Below are 15282 nucleotides of genomic sequence, written 5' to 3'. Positions count from 1 at the left end.
TTACACCCCGTTCAAACTCTTGAGGTTACCGGTATGTAAGGAGCCGAAACAAGAGATGTCAACCATTTCTTCTTCCCCCCCCACTCCCTCTCCCTCCCTCCCCACTCCCTCTCCCCCTCCCCACTCCCTCTCCCTCACTCCCTCTCCCTCCCTCCCTCCCCTCTCCCAAAAACAAACACGCCATCATCGTGGTGGTGAAATCATTAAATCTCGTGTCGCCCACAAGCAGAAAGTGATTTTTATTTTATTTTATTTTTTTTTAGTCGGGCGATTTTTCTTGCACATTTTTATGCGCTGGGCTTTTGACCCCGTTGGTCTGGGTCTCCCATCAGCGATAAGGGCGGACAGCACTGTGCAGTTTTAAACCTGTTCAGGGCGGGGGCTCTTTTGCTGCTGGTTTTTGCTACCGATCATTCGTTGCTCTACTTTTGAGTTTTATTGCTTGGGTTCGAGAGTCGTCGCACATCAAGCGTCAAGTTTTTCCGTACGAGTTATTCGACCTGAATTCGAAATGACGATGTCGCTGCAGTGTCAAATTGGAAAAAAAGCTTTGTTTGAAGCAAATCCAGGATTGATTCAGAAAATACAGTAAATAACAATCGGATTGCCACATTTTCCCAAGATTTCGCAATGTGTTATGCATTCTGATCTCTTAATCTGACTGACTATTCAATCACTGCCCCGTGTGACGCTGCTTTTAACCCACTTCTTTAGATGGAATGAAAAGTGTTTTGGAAAAGCCTTCTTTAAAATAGATGGATGAAGCACAGTATTCGACACCTGACAGTTGTCATTGAGATGTTTTAAAATGAAAGGATGTTGGATGGCTGCAACTTTGACACAACAAGCTATTTCTGAAAAAGCTTGTAGATCTTTTAATTGCAATGCTTGTTATATTGCAGTTAAACGAGTTACAGGTTTGTAAAATGTAAGGTCCAGAACTCATGTGCCACAAATATTGCCACCACATTTACCCTCACCCACCCAGAGGGTTTTATCTTTAAATATTTTTATTTTACAATTGATGATCTTATTTATAGCGCCTCATCAACATAACTTGTTCTGTTAGTAGGGTAGATAACTTGCCTTTTGCAGTGACCTTAGTATGCATGAATTCCAGGGTGTCAAAGGGCAGGCAGGCAAGAAAACAGTTTGTTTAGTACTTGCATTGAAACTGGAAGATCTTTCAGGGTTAGAGGTCCATTCAACAACTACTACTTGCATTTATATCATGCCCTTCAATCTGGATGGCGTCTCGGAGCGCTTAACAATGGCGGGGTGATGCCGAGCCAGGGGAGGGGGAAGGTGACTGTAGGCATGGGCGAAGAGGAAGGTCTTCAAGCGCGACCTGAAAATGGGGACAGAGGGGGCAAGGTAAAGAGATGAGAAAGAGTGCCACAGCTTCTCTGGAGGAGACTGGAGCCAATTGAGCAGAGGCAGAGGGTAGTAGTGTAGGGAGAGAGCAGATTGGAGAGATAGGAGGTGCCAGGGCATGAAGGGATTTAAATACAAGAGTGAGGATCTTAAAATCGATCCACTCTTCAAGTTTTAATCAAATTTAGAAGACTGTTAGGAGTAGAATTTCGATGTTAATTCAATCTGTTGCTTTCAAATACTCAAGTAAATGTTAATGTTGCTAATATACTTCTAGAGCAGTCTAATTTCAAGTGCAAAATAAGCTTTATGTGGAATTTCTAAGTGTAAGTGGTCATATAAAATCCTCTATGGTCACACTTGGAAACTAATCTTGTATTTATAAGCCATTGTAATGTTCAATTTTCCTTTAATATGCTTTATATTATGCATCTCTTAGTTTATAAACCCAGAAGTGGGAATGTTGCTGGATTCAAAATAATAATTCTTGCTTTTGATATAGCACCTTATCACGTCTTTGAGATGTCTCAAAGCGCTTTGCAGAATATACTGTAAAATGAATTAACAGTATTTTGTGGGCAAAACGCGGCAGCCAATTGCATACAACAGTGTCCCCAAAAAGTTTTAATCTCTCTAGAAGAAGCAGTTGGGTTATAAATTAGGGTCTCACCTGAAGAATGGCACCACCAATAATGCAGTGCTCTCTCATTACTGGAGATCAAACTTGACTGAGCTTCAGTCGAGATGTGGAGCTGGAACCCACAACCTTCTCATCTAGAATCTGGGGTGCGACCAGATGAGCTGCTGATCCAGATTAACAGTGATGCATAAATGTGTTTGTTTTTGATATAGCATTTCATCGTGCCAACGTTTCTCGAGGTGCTTCACACGCTTTGCAGTCTAGTGACATATAGCAAACGTGGCAGTTATTCTGAGGCAGCATTGTCGTTCAAACTGCATTGAGATGAATAACCAATCTTTTGAGGGGGGTTTCTGAATGAGGGAGGAATATTGGCAAGGAGAGTGCCCTGCTCTTTGAATTGTGCCATGAAATTATAATGTTCTCCCGAGCCATCAGAATTGGACAGATGGCACTCAATTCAATGTCTCAACTGAAGGAAGGCATTTTCAAAAATGTAGGACTTTTGTAGCATGATACTGAAATTTAGATAATAAATTCAAATCCTGATTAGTCTAATTCTGCTTTTAGAGGGAAGCAGTCATTCGGAGTTCAGTAAAATACAATGTGAACATATTAAAATTACATTATGGTCACTTGTACCATAAATACATGTTAGTTACTGTATTTTCAGACTTGTCTGAAGAAAATATTTTTAGTTATTTAATACTTTAATAAACTGCTGCTACTGATAAATGGAGGGTTCATTTTAGTTGATGGGTGTAGAGCATCCTGCAAGGGGCAACATTCAAAGTATATTATCTTAAAAGGGGTACGTATACAGGAATTATTTCTGTTCAAAATAGTCTCCATAGATATTGAGAAAAAAAAGTTATGTTTTCTACATTATCTGAGATCTGCCTCCTCTCTTCATAGATCTTTCCGATAGTGAACCTGACAGGAAGGAGCTACATTGAGTTTAATTGGGGCCATTGCTTTCATTAACCTGGTAGCTGATCTGTAACTGCTGAATCCTGGGGAAGTGCAGGATTGGTTTACGGTTTCAGCATAGTTGCTGTTATGGTGTGTTGGAATTATTTAATTGATCTATATGAAGTAGAGAAACGTACATTGTACATAAGAATATGTCCCTCAGCGGTGGGTGGTTGGGGGGGGAGAGTTTTTTCAGATAAATTGCCAATAGGCACTCTGGTTGATGATTTAACAGAAACTAGGTTTCTAATAACCCATAGAAAACAGCACAGACCAAAGGTGGTCACTGGTATTACTATAAGTTCACCCCAATATAAGAATGGGGAGATCTTAAATAAGGGCTCAGGATTTACATAGCTAACTCGTATTCAGAAGGTGGGGCTAATTTCCTTTCCAAAATATGATTTGTTTTTTTTTAAACAAGCATCTAAAGGCTTTTTAAATGCACGGAAGCCTACCTGAATTGTCATTTTCATCACTCCATTTACTGCATTTCTATGGCGTTCCTGTTCAATCACCAGCATAAATGTCAATTAGGGCAAAAAAAACAGCCATGTTATTCTATCCCAGAGGAGAAATTCAAACTAGTCAAAAGATGGGGCAAATAGATTTTATTCTCTCTCTCTTATCTGTATAATGTGTTCATATTTCAAAACCTTATTTCTCACAATACCCCCAAAGCAAGCTATATACAAAGGGAGGTCTGCCCACTAATACTGTATGTTATCAAAGTAATAACTTTAGAAGCCATTTTGAAAGTTATACTAGTTTCTAAAATAGCAAAGCAATTCCAAATCTGTATATGTGGAGCACTATTTAAAAAGATACAGAAGTCAATTTTAACTTAAAGCATTAGTAATTTCAGACTATCCATTGCACAATGTGTTAACAATTGTCACTCTTCAGGAGCACGTGAATGAAATTTTAAAAACTAAACGTAAATTAAACTGTTCACACTTCAGTCTAACGTCTGACTTTTGGAACAGCACAAAATAATTATGCAGCATTTTATACCAATTGATTTCCTCTGAGATAAACTTAAGCTTTTGTCTTTGCTGTGTACCTGATTGCTTTGTGGCAAATACACAGTTGTCACAAGAATTCAGCCATTTGTCTTTCTTCACTGTGACGTGTGTAGCATATAGTTGTATGAAGAAGATAACTGCATTTGGCAGTGCATTTAAAATAGTTTAATCAATATACAACAAGCATACATTAATTGTGGATCAGCAAGTGGACATTTTCTGTTCACAGGTTACGGAAACATTTAATGTCATGAAGGAGTGGAATGAATGTTTTTTTGTTTGCAAATCAGCACAGGATATTATTGATTTCGGCCAAGATGTCTGGGGAATTTGAATGGGAGACTGCATCCTCAGAATGTTGATGAGTGATTTTAGTCTTTGCACACACACAGTTCAGGAATGAGGTAAGCTCTGCAGGATTTTTTTTGTCCATGTTGGCAATAGTACGGTTTACATCAGGGATGGACAATTTGCAACCCATGGGCCGCAATATACATGTATAAAATAGTCACGCAAGTGACTCGCGTGCAATTTGGCCATTCCTGGTTTAGATTATGACCTTACTTGGGACTTGAAGAATCTTTGAACCTAGAGGAATTAATGTTGCAAAGCTATGGTGCTTTTTCTTATTACATTCCTCTTGCAGTAGAATAGAAACTTGTGGAGTTCCACAAGGATCTGTTTTGGGACCTCTGTTGTTTAATGTTTTTATAAATGATCTGGAACTAGGAGTTGCAAGCACAGTGGCTAAGTTTGCAGATGACATCAAGCTAATGAAGGAGGTAGATTGCAAAGCTGAACAAGATCGATTACAGAAGGATTTGAACATACTTGGGAATTGGGCAGATCGGTGGCAGATGAAATTCAATGTAGAAAAATGAAAAATACTTCACAGGGGGACAAAAATCCTGGAAGGGACTATTATTTGAACGGAAGGAAAATAATATGCATGGAAAATTGAAAAGGACCTGGAGGTCCTGATTGACAATAAATTGAAGCTCTCATCAAAGCTCTGTGGCAGTGAGTAAAGCAAACCAGATGTTGGGATGTATCAAAAGATCAATAGCAAGCCGAAATAGTGGGCTAATCCTGCCACTGTATAAATCATTGGTGAGACAATACTTAAAGTGTATTGTGTACAGTTCTGGTCGCCGCAGTACATAAAGGATATTGGAGAAATAGAGAAGATACAGAGGAGGGCAACCAAAATGATTGAAGGAATGGAAGGACTAGACTGGGGAGCGACTAAATAAAATGGGTATGTTCACGCTGGAAAAGAGAAGATTGAGAGGCGACGTGATTGCTGTCTTTAAAATTCTAAAGGGGCAAACCAATAAAGATCACGACAGGCTGCTTCAACTTGTCCAGAATAGTGGAACCAGAGGACACAGCCTGCAATTGAAGGGGGGTGAATTCAGCACGAATCTACGCAAACACCATTTCAGTGAGCGAATAGTGAAATATGAAGCTGGAAGTGTTGATTCTTTCAAACACAGATTAGATAGTTTTCTTTTAGGCAATAACATTATGGGATATAGTACATAGGTAGTTTGGGACATAGGTGCATGCGACCGCCAGGAAGGTGAAAGGCCAACTAGATGGACCTTGGACTTTTTTCGTCTAGCATTTCTTATGTTCTTATGCTGTGTGATGGTTCAAGTCTTTAATATAGAAAAAATAGTTCGATGTGAACTTAAAATGGCATGATCTTATGAGTTGTCAACTTAACATTTTGGTATGTTCCTGGAGAAATCTGTCATCAGTCTGAAGAATTGAACAAATTCAGGAAGATGAAAGGAATTAAGAAAACCTTGTTTGAGTTGAAAGATGCAACTTATTTTGCAGTAAAATAAATTGGAGTAACATCCTGAATTCTTTTGATCATAAAGGAGTACTTCAAAGTTCCTGGAAATAGAAGTTATAGAAAGCTTCTGTTGCAGTCCTGCTGGATCATCTCTGTAAATCTTCATAACTTCATGGGCTCTGTTGGCAGCACTCTCGCCTCTTAAATCGGAAGGTTATAGGTTCAAACCCCACTTTGAACTCATAGTCTAGGTTGCCACCCTTTAAATGAGACGTGGTTCCCATGGGATTATTAAAGAAGAGAAGGAGTTTCTCATGGCTTCCTGGCCAACAATCACCTGGTAAAATTGGTCATTCACTTCATAGCTTTATGAGACACTGCTGTGTGCAAACCCGTTGCCACATTCACCAACAAAATTACATTCCCTGCACGTCACAGTGAATCACACAAAGCATTTTGAGACAGCCTCCTGACGTGAAAGGTGCTATATCAAATTTATTTACTTATTATTGCTTTTAGTGGATTCATCAATAGTTCTGTGATTTGGTTTCATGATTTTTCTGCCAGTTAAAGAAGGCTGGTAACATTAGTGTTGTCTGCTTTTGCCATATGGATTTTTAGGGCCAAGAACCAAAAATACTTATACAAAGTTCCTTTGTTTACAACATGCTATAAAATCCAGAAACAAAATTTGGGTCTATTTTTGAAACTAACATTTAAAATAACATACTTGTACAAAATCATACTTGAAGGTGTACTTTTAACAATTTGATTACTTTGCAGTGATTAATTAAAGTAAAATGGTTGGGGACTTGTTGATACAATCTGTTTTTAACCCCAGCCTTTTGAAAGTGACAATTTGAACCTGGTAGGATTGAGGTTTAAGTAACATTTTTCAGTGAAGTGGTAAATTCTTTACTGCACATCTGGTCCATGACCTGGGAGTGCTTTCTAATCCTCAGTGCAAAAGTGTTTGAGTTCTATTTCCTAGCTCCGAGATCTTTGATAAGCACAGACTGCACCAATAAAACTTGAAAGTACTGAAGTGGTAAGATTTCACGTTGGGTGGGACAAGGATGTGGAGGAATTAGAAAGTTAGAATGTTAATCTGCTGTGGAATAGGGAACCCGTGGAGGATGGTGAGGATGAGGGTGATGGGCTTGTGGAACCTGGTATGGGAAAGGAGTCTGGAAGTAGCCAAATGTGATAACACGCAATATCAAATGCAGTGATTATTATTTGAATATGAAGCAGCATTGTATCTTCAAATGAACAAAAGTATTATTTCAAATCCAGCCCAATACACAATTCCAGCATTTTATTTCCAACACATATCCAAAAGTTGATTTGACTGCTATTCCAATATATGCAATAAAATACACGGCTAAAGTCACAGCTAAATGTCCACAAATTATAAGGTTTATTATTTACTTTGTTTTATTTGCCAGAAGTTGCTGTAATGAAAACATTTAAAACCTAATTTTTTAAAATTAAAACCATATGCCTCATTACCCCCTGTAGTGCTACCAATGTAAATATGCACAAAATTTATAGTGTATTCTACTGATACTGGTAATAATAAAATAAATAATAATCCTTGCATTTGATATAGTGCTTTTCACATCTTCTGGACATCTCAAAGCGCTTCACAGAATATACTGTAATGTGAATTGACTGTATTTTTGGTACTTTGGTAGTGATAACTGTTTTAAAGGTGAGGGAAGAATTATTGAATAAGGATATGGTTATGTTGAGTGTTAGTGAAGTACTGTATTTTACAAGACTGAATAATACTGCTATGTAATGAAATATATTGAATTAAAAAACATGTTAAATGGTTAAACGTCCCAGGGAAAATAGGGTTAGAATGGAAATTAAATCTGCTTTAGATTATTGGGGCGTAATTGGGCTCAACTTCCTTTATATTTGCTAATATTTTAAGAGCTTTTCCCTTTCTCTAGGAAATGTGAGCAAAAATGATCATTAAGCTCCTGGTTGTTTTCAGCCTAGCTAGGTTGGTAGCACTCACCTCTGAGTTAGACGGTTCTGGGTTCAAATTACACGTCAAGACTTTGAACTCGAGTAATTTAAGATGACACTGTCTTGTGTTGCATTTTTGGCGTTGCCGTCCTTCAGATAAGATGTGAAACAGGTCCTTTCTGTCTCTTCAGGCTTGTGCCAGTTGAGAGAAGGGGGCAGGTAGAGGAGCAGGGTACGAGCAAGCAGAGAGGTCGGGAGGTGCTAAGGCATGAGGATTTTGTGAGGAAGTTGATTCAAACAATCATTGCTAGTGGAGCCTGGTGAAGATTGGTATGATAGTGTGTGGAGTTTGGTACCGATGAGGATGTGGGCAGTGGATTTTGGATTAGTTACCGTGCACAAGATAATCTTTGAGTGTTACTCATAAGATCTGAGAAGGCATTTGAGGCCCATTTTCCCTTTACCAGGATTCGGTTCTTGGCAGACCCGCTTTTTTATTATCTGTTGATGTTGCCAGAGGTGTGGTTTAGTTTTGCCAAGTTGAATTCAAAGGATTGCAGTTAGGAGGCAAGCTAATCCCAGCATCCATCTACAGAACTGGTGGAAGTATTGCAATAAAACTTATGGGGCCAAGAATTCTGTTAAGGTTATCTGTCCAATTGTATTTTTTTTTCTTTCTCCTTCCAAAACGTTTGGTCTTTAATTGGCAAACCAGTGATTGTGGCTGCCTACAAAAGGTTATTATTAACTGTAATTTATACAGTTGTCAATGTTTGGCAAGTTATAAATACTCTAATTTAAGTAACAGCCCTTAAGTATTGATTTCTCAAGTATTGCTGTAAAGTTTAATAGAAAAAAGATTTTTCATTTGTTTAGTTCCAGATGTTCTCTGTTTTATTATATCAGCAGGGTTCTTTTGCAATTAACGGTTACTAGAATTTGTTATAAAAGAATTAAGCATTACAGTTTTACCGGTGTAAATATGTGGATGAAGTTTGTTTCGGGTTTTATTTTATACTTTTTTATATATAGTGTCAAATTTGTCCTAATTGAGTAAATCAGTTTATAGAATTCATCTAGGTTGTGAATGAAACCTTGCAAGTGGGAGTAAGCTTGAATGATTTACACAGGTGGTCTCCGGATGAATTCCTTTTTGCTGACCCGCAAGACTTTTGCATCTCACTTGACATCTCCTGCATTTATGGCTTGGTTCTGTCAAATTATCCTGACATGATGCATATTTTTGACTGTCATGCCAGTCCTGGTAAGATAAAAGGGCACTTGATTTGTTCTCAAAAGAAACTAGCTTCCGATGCAATTTTCCTGTTTCACTGATAGAAATTATTAACATGCATAAGGTTTCAATGTTAAATTGAAGCAATTTGCCTGGTATCTGAGTCATAATAACATCTTGAGTATAATATTCAAAATCCTGTTATTATTGCTGGCACAACCTGTTAGACTGAGTTAGCTGCCCCTTATGATCCATTTCCAGTAAGGGATTCAATTGGAAAATATTAAGATCATGGAAAGTTATTCTTCAGCTCAGCCTGCTCCACCTAGAAATTGATAATTTGCTGGTGACTATAGGTGTGGTTCAATAATTAGCAAAATAAAACTATGTATATGTTTAAATTATGTGTACGTTACTGGTATTAAAGACAATCATAAATTTAGTGTTCATTTGTACATTAGAGGTCTACGATTCTGCTTGTAGAATTTCTGAAAATCATACTTTGGTCAATAGACTTTATTTACAAGCGCTCTGGGACGCTACTCTGCATGAAGGGTGCTATATAAATTCAGTTTGTTGTATTGATGCTTAACATGCAGCAAAGGCATTTAAGTAGAATTATCGCCTTCACATCTGATTTTATTTTATTTTAAAGAGGTAGATAGAACCAAGAATTTGTCTCCGATAAAATGGAACTCACTTCATGTATGGAGTTAAATTTTAAAAAATGAAATTGACTGTCGTGGATGTAGTCTTCCTCATTCTATGAATGTAGCTCTTTGTCTCTCTGTGCCTTAGTTTATTTTGCACCTCATGTCATTTTGATAATTAGAATTTTTTTCTGTGAACTCTAAAACATCTGGATATAGTTCTGTTTTTAAATTTTAATGTAGGTGTGTTGCGTACATATTGGCTGCTTCCTCTTGTTTATAAGAATGAGAAAGAATACCTGATGTAGTCATTGCAAAGCTTAATCCCTTGTTTCTTTTTCTGTGCCCCACCTTCTCAAATTAGACAAGTTTCTAGTGTTATGTTAACTTAATTACCCAACCCTGGTTAGACCACTTTTGAAACATTGTGTGCCGTTCTGGTCAGCATATTACAGGAAAGGTTGTAGCAAAGGAGCGAGTACTGCATAGATTTTTACGCGGTATGAGTAGAACAACTACCAAGAAATATTGGTTGGAGCTTTTCTCTCCAGAGCATTTACAGAATTAGCAAGTAATAGGATTATGTTGCAATATCTAGATCTACAATCATGTTCAACTCACTGTCGTACTGAAAGCATGTGGAAGGAGAAATAATTTATTTGCTTATCAGTGAGATTTTTGGCTCACTTACAAGCACGGGATATGTGTAATAATAATAATAACTATACCTTGTACTTTATCTGTTGCAAAAGACCTGGATAGTCTTCTTAAGTTGTCAAGAGCATCTGTAGTAGCCTGTCATGCTGTTTGAAAGTCTCTTGTAGGGTGTATTACCTGGATGAAGTTTGTCTGGTCCAGCTGAGTTGCTTCTGTTTTGATTCTCCAGAATCAAAGAGTAGGAAATAGTATCTTAGGGATGGATTTTACCACACTACACTGAAGCTGTCTGAAAGATCTTCTATGAATGGAAGAGAACAAACTAAATCCAAGAAGGAGAAAAAAAACTTGTTTTACAAGGGTTGAGATGCTTAAATATATGCTCGGTAAAGAGATGTAAAGCAAGAAAAGTAGTCCACTGAAAAAATGTTTAGTATATTTGTTGCTGACCATTTATTACAGTATTTAACACTTTAGTGCTTATACTCTATTGACTATAGATGGGAAAAGTCAATATCCACTCCGACTATAGATCAGAGTCAGGCTCCTCCACAGTTAAGCGCTCTGACACTACCCTGCGTGGAGGGCGCTATATAAGTACAAGTTTTTGAAATATATGTGCCTGGTTGATAGAATTCTGTGTAAGCTCTGATTTCTTAAGTTATGCTGCTACAGTTCTAGTGTATGAAATGAATGGACTTGTAACTTGATTTATCTTAAACATGTCTTAGTGTAGTGATATAGTTTCTCAGAATACTTCAAACAGAAATGTTTATCCAGTTTGGTTGGGTTGAGGTTCTAATGTCGCACATGCGTGCACGCATACATCTGAAGCGTCTGATTCTTATGCTCTGGTAACATGCCACGAGCAATGGTAACTGCCTGACAGAGTAAGGTGCTGTGATTATCTGCAATGGGAATCCTGGTGGACATTCTCCCCATGAGAGAATATGCTACGACGTCTGACTGCAGTGTGTAATCTGGTTATGTAATATTGCTGGTTGTGTAGTATTGCAGAAAGATTACTGCAGTTGTCGTCAGTTGTTTGCATTTGAATTTTGATGGAAAATTTTCGTCCAAGGGCTTCACCGAATTTTACAGTAAAATCTCAACGATGTGATAAGGCGCTATATCAAATTCAAGGATTAGTATTACTGTGAAGTATAGTGCTGTATTTGTAGGCAAATGTGGCTGCCAATTTGCGCACAACAGTGTCCCACAAACTGGTATAAAATAAGTGACCATTTATTTGGCAAATTGTTGGCCAGGACACTGAGAGAATCTTCTTTTTGTAAAGTGGCATGAGATCTTCAGTGTCAAACTAGATGCAATCTGCCTGTTCAGTTGAACGTTGCATCTGAAAGATAGCATCTCCAAAATGTAGTGATCTTGTAGTACTGCATTGGAATGTCTCCCCAGACTGAGAGTTTGAAATCATAAAGTGGGCCTTGTGACGCCGAGACCCGAGTGCTACCAACTGAGATAGCCGACACCTTTGTTAGTTTTCACCAGGCTCTGTAATGCAGTAGAAAAGTAGAGGACCTGATATACATATGCAGCTTTCTATTGTGCTACTTGTGGATAGATTTGTAATGTGCAATTTCTGTTGTCACATCTACTCTGAATCCTGTATGTAACAATCCCATATATGGACAGTGACATCATACATCAGAGCATAACATGATGTGAAAATTGCGATAATTGCAAGAAACACCTTATATTTTGATGATTAATGCCACCTGAGATGCCCCCATGTTCCTTCCTTCATATAGACAGTCTTTGTGCCAATTCTGGAATGCAGTGGCAGCGTCCTGGAGCGCTTGACAGTGGCAGAGTCTGACAATGAGCCGGGGGAGAGGGAGGGGGCAGGTACCACAAGCACGATCAAAAAGGAAGGTCTTTAGGCGGGATTTGAAGATAGGGAGGGGGCTAGGTGCGGGGATGGAGTGAGAGAGTTCCAGAGTTTCGGGGCGTGTGGTTTACCTATATGAGGCGGGGGAGGGGGGCTTTGCGGAGTACATGAGTGATAGGGTAGTTAAAGATGGACGTTAAAGATCCCATGGCACTATTTAAAGAGAGAAGGGAATTTCTCCTTGTGTCCTGGCCAACAAATCCCCCTAACAAAATTGGTTATTCACTTCACAGCTGTTTGTGGGACATTGCTGTGTGCAAACTGGCTGCTTATTTTGTCCACAAAACACACAATCAAAATCACTTTATAGTATATCCTGTGAAGCGCTTTGAGACATCTTGGTGGCATAGGGAACTATATCAAATGCGGGAACTATTATTGTTTGCTTCTGTCAGTGAGTTCCACATTCTCATCACACTCTGTGTGAAGTTCCTCCTAAACTTATTATTAGTTGTGTTTGATTTTGAATGCAGTGTATTGGTAAGTTGAGTTGTTGAACATTGTTCCAGGTCACTTGAGAACTGAAATTTATTTTGAAATACTTTGATTGTGTTGAAATAAAATTTCAAAAAGAGAAAATGTACCCTGTCCTTAAGAGTGTATTCCAAAGTTCAAATACACTATAATGAGGCTATCTAATGTGTTTCATTTACAGCTCAAATAATATTTGTATTAAAACCCGAGTAGCAATAAATGAAGTGTTTGTTTGCCTTCACTTTCCTGGCATTCGTTTGGTAATCAGCATAAGATTTTGATGTGTTTCTCCTCTTTCTCCCAAAAAAGGTATGCCTTGGGTTTGTCTAGTGCTTTTAGTCAATGGGAATCACTTTCTTTAGATCAATATAGTGGTATGTGGTTTCCTGCCCATTCTGCTTGCTTCTGAATTTTGATGTGTGGGTTTTTATAAGAAACCATAGTGAAGATTGTGGCTTTTTAAGAGTTCTAGGATACAACGTTGATGGAGCAACTAATTTCTTTCACTATTCGTTTAGTTTAGATGAATGATTTGGCAAATTGGAAATAGCAGTAGTGGAACCAATCTACATCAGGGTTTAGGTCTGAATAAGAAAAGAATAGGGTGGAGGAACAAACTTGTTCTGGTTAACTTTTCTACTTTGTTTAAACTGCAGCGATTTTGTCATGGTTGAGAAAAAGATTCAGTTGCATTTCGATTCTCAAGTTTCAAAGTCTTGAGAATCATAACATAACATGTAGGAGCAGGAGTAGGTCACGCGGCCCTTCGAACCTGCCCCGCCATTCAATCATGGCCGATCTTCTAATCTAACTCCAGTTAATAACATAACCCTGCCTTATCCCATATCCCTTTTGCAATAACAAATATATCTATCTATCTTGAATATGTTCAAAGACTGAGCGTCAACAGCCCTTTGGGGAAGTGAGTTCCATACATTCACCACCCTTTGAGTGAAGAAGTTCTTCCTCAACTCAGTGCGAAAGGGCTGTCCTCTGATTTTAAGGTTGTGACCCCTGATTTTAGGTTCTCCAACCAGGGGAAACAATCTCCCACTATCTACTCTATTATGCCCTTTGATGATCTTATAGGTTTCTATAAGATCCCCTCTAATTCTTCTATATTCTAGAGAATATAATGTGTTGATATCAATCCAAAATGGTCATAATTAAATATAACAACAATTTGCATTTATATAGCGCCCTTCACGGGGTGAGGGCGAGGTGAGAATAACTGAATGGATTGCAGTTTTTCTGCAAGTCCTGAAGGCCCATTAGTCCTACAAAATTATTTGTCCATGATATCGAGCTCATAGGTTCGACGCTACCTCAAGCTCTTGATTTCTGTTGATATTGTAATTCAGCAGCATAATTGCCATTGAAGGGTCTAGTCCTTCTCTGGGTCTGCTTTGAGTTAAGGAAAAACTTGCTTTTATAGCACCTATAACGTCAAACACTTCAATTGAATGGAAAATAAATTATAAAAATACAGTTGGAGCCTTTGAAAGGGTGCACGTGATTGGGTCAAATGTGAATTGGGGGGTGGTGGAGGAGTGGGAAGAGGAGGACTTTAGTGTAGTGAGAGTGTCCCAATAATAATAATGATTCTTACATTTGATATAGCGCCTTAGGAAATATACGTTATGGATAAATTGTTACAATTGTCAATGTGTTTCTTTGTTTTGTGTCCAAGTTGACATAGTATGTTTTTAAAATTTATTTTACTATTATTCAAAATGTGTTGATTAGTTGTAGTATTTCTGTCTGATTCAGCATAGACCAGCGATTGAACTTGGTGTTTAGGGCTCAGTAGGATACTTAGGGTGATGCATTTATGTTGTCAGCTGTTGCTGAACTTTGACCTGCAAATGCAAGGTCTGTAAATAGTCTTAATATTTTCTTCTTTCACTATTAGAAGTTGTCAATTCTTTACCAAGTTCTCTAGCATGATGCTTAGAAAGGTTGAGAGGATTTTCATCCTTTTGACCAAGCAAAGTCCCAATGCAGATCAAGCTTGCAAAACATACAATATTTATCCAAATCTTCTAAATGCATTGAAGTTCCTGACATAAAGTGTGGCCCATATATGCGATCAGGGATCAAGCTGTGAAGTGGATTTGCAGTAAAAAGGAAAGCAGCTGCAAGGAGGGAGGGATCCAGACTTTAGTAAGCTGTCACTATACACTCTGGAGACTGAGTCAGGCTTGGTTTCTTTGGCAGAACCTATTACATGAGCAGCTGGAATAAGCAGCTGGTGTCTCAGTAGGTGTGGTGAAAGGCATTGGACTAGGACCATTAAAACCTTAACTTGACTGACATGTCTAAAGCTACTCTGCAAGATAGTGGGGGGTGGGGGGGGGAGAATAGAGAGGAAAGCAAAGTGGAAACTGAGTAAGTAAAAACAGGGTTGTGAATCGAGTTGGTGGGAAAGAGAAATTAAGCTACTCTGCGCTGAAATTCTTGTGAATGGGTGAGGTGACATCTATGATGGGGAAGGGCCAGTTTGATCATTTAAATTGACTTATTTCTAGTTTTTTCTAAATACTGGGAAAAAAAATTCTTG

At 38.3% G+C, this 15282-nt stretch overlaps 1 protein-coding gene across 1 annotated transcript in view; it reads left to right on the top strand.

Annotated features, from left to right (window-relative positions):
• The window catches only part of afdna (afadin, adherens junction formation factor a), an 81440-nt gene that overhangs the window by 661 nt on the left and 65497 nt on the right, over positions 1–15282 (top strand).

The sequence above is a fragment of the Callorhinchus milii genome, unplaced genomic scaffold, assembly GCF_018977255.1.
Source record: "Callorhinchus milii isolate IMCB2004 unplaced genomic scaffold, IMCB_Cmil_1.0 Scaffold3, whole genome shotgun sequence".
Classification (NCBI taxonomy): Eukaryota; Metazoa; Chordata; class Chondrichthyes; order Chimaeriformes; family Callorhinchidae; genus Callorhinchus; species Callorhinchus milii.
Note: the sequence above shows the minus strand (reverse complement) of the source record. Positions and strands in the feature narration are given on the sequence as shown.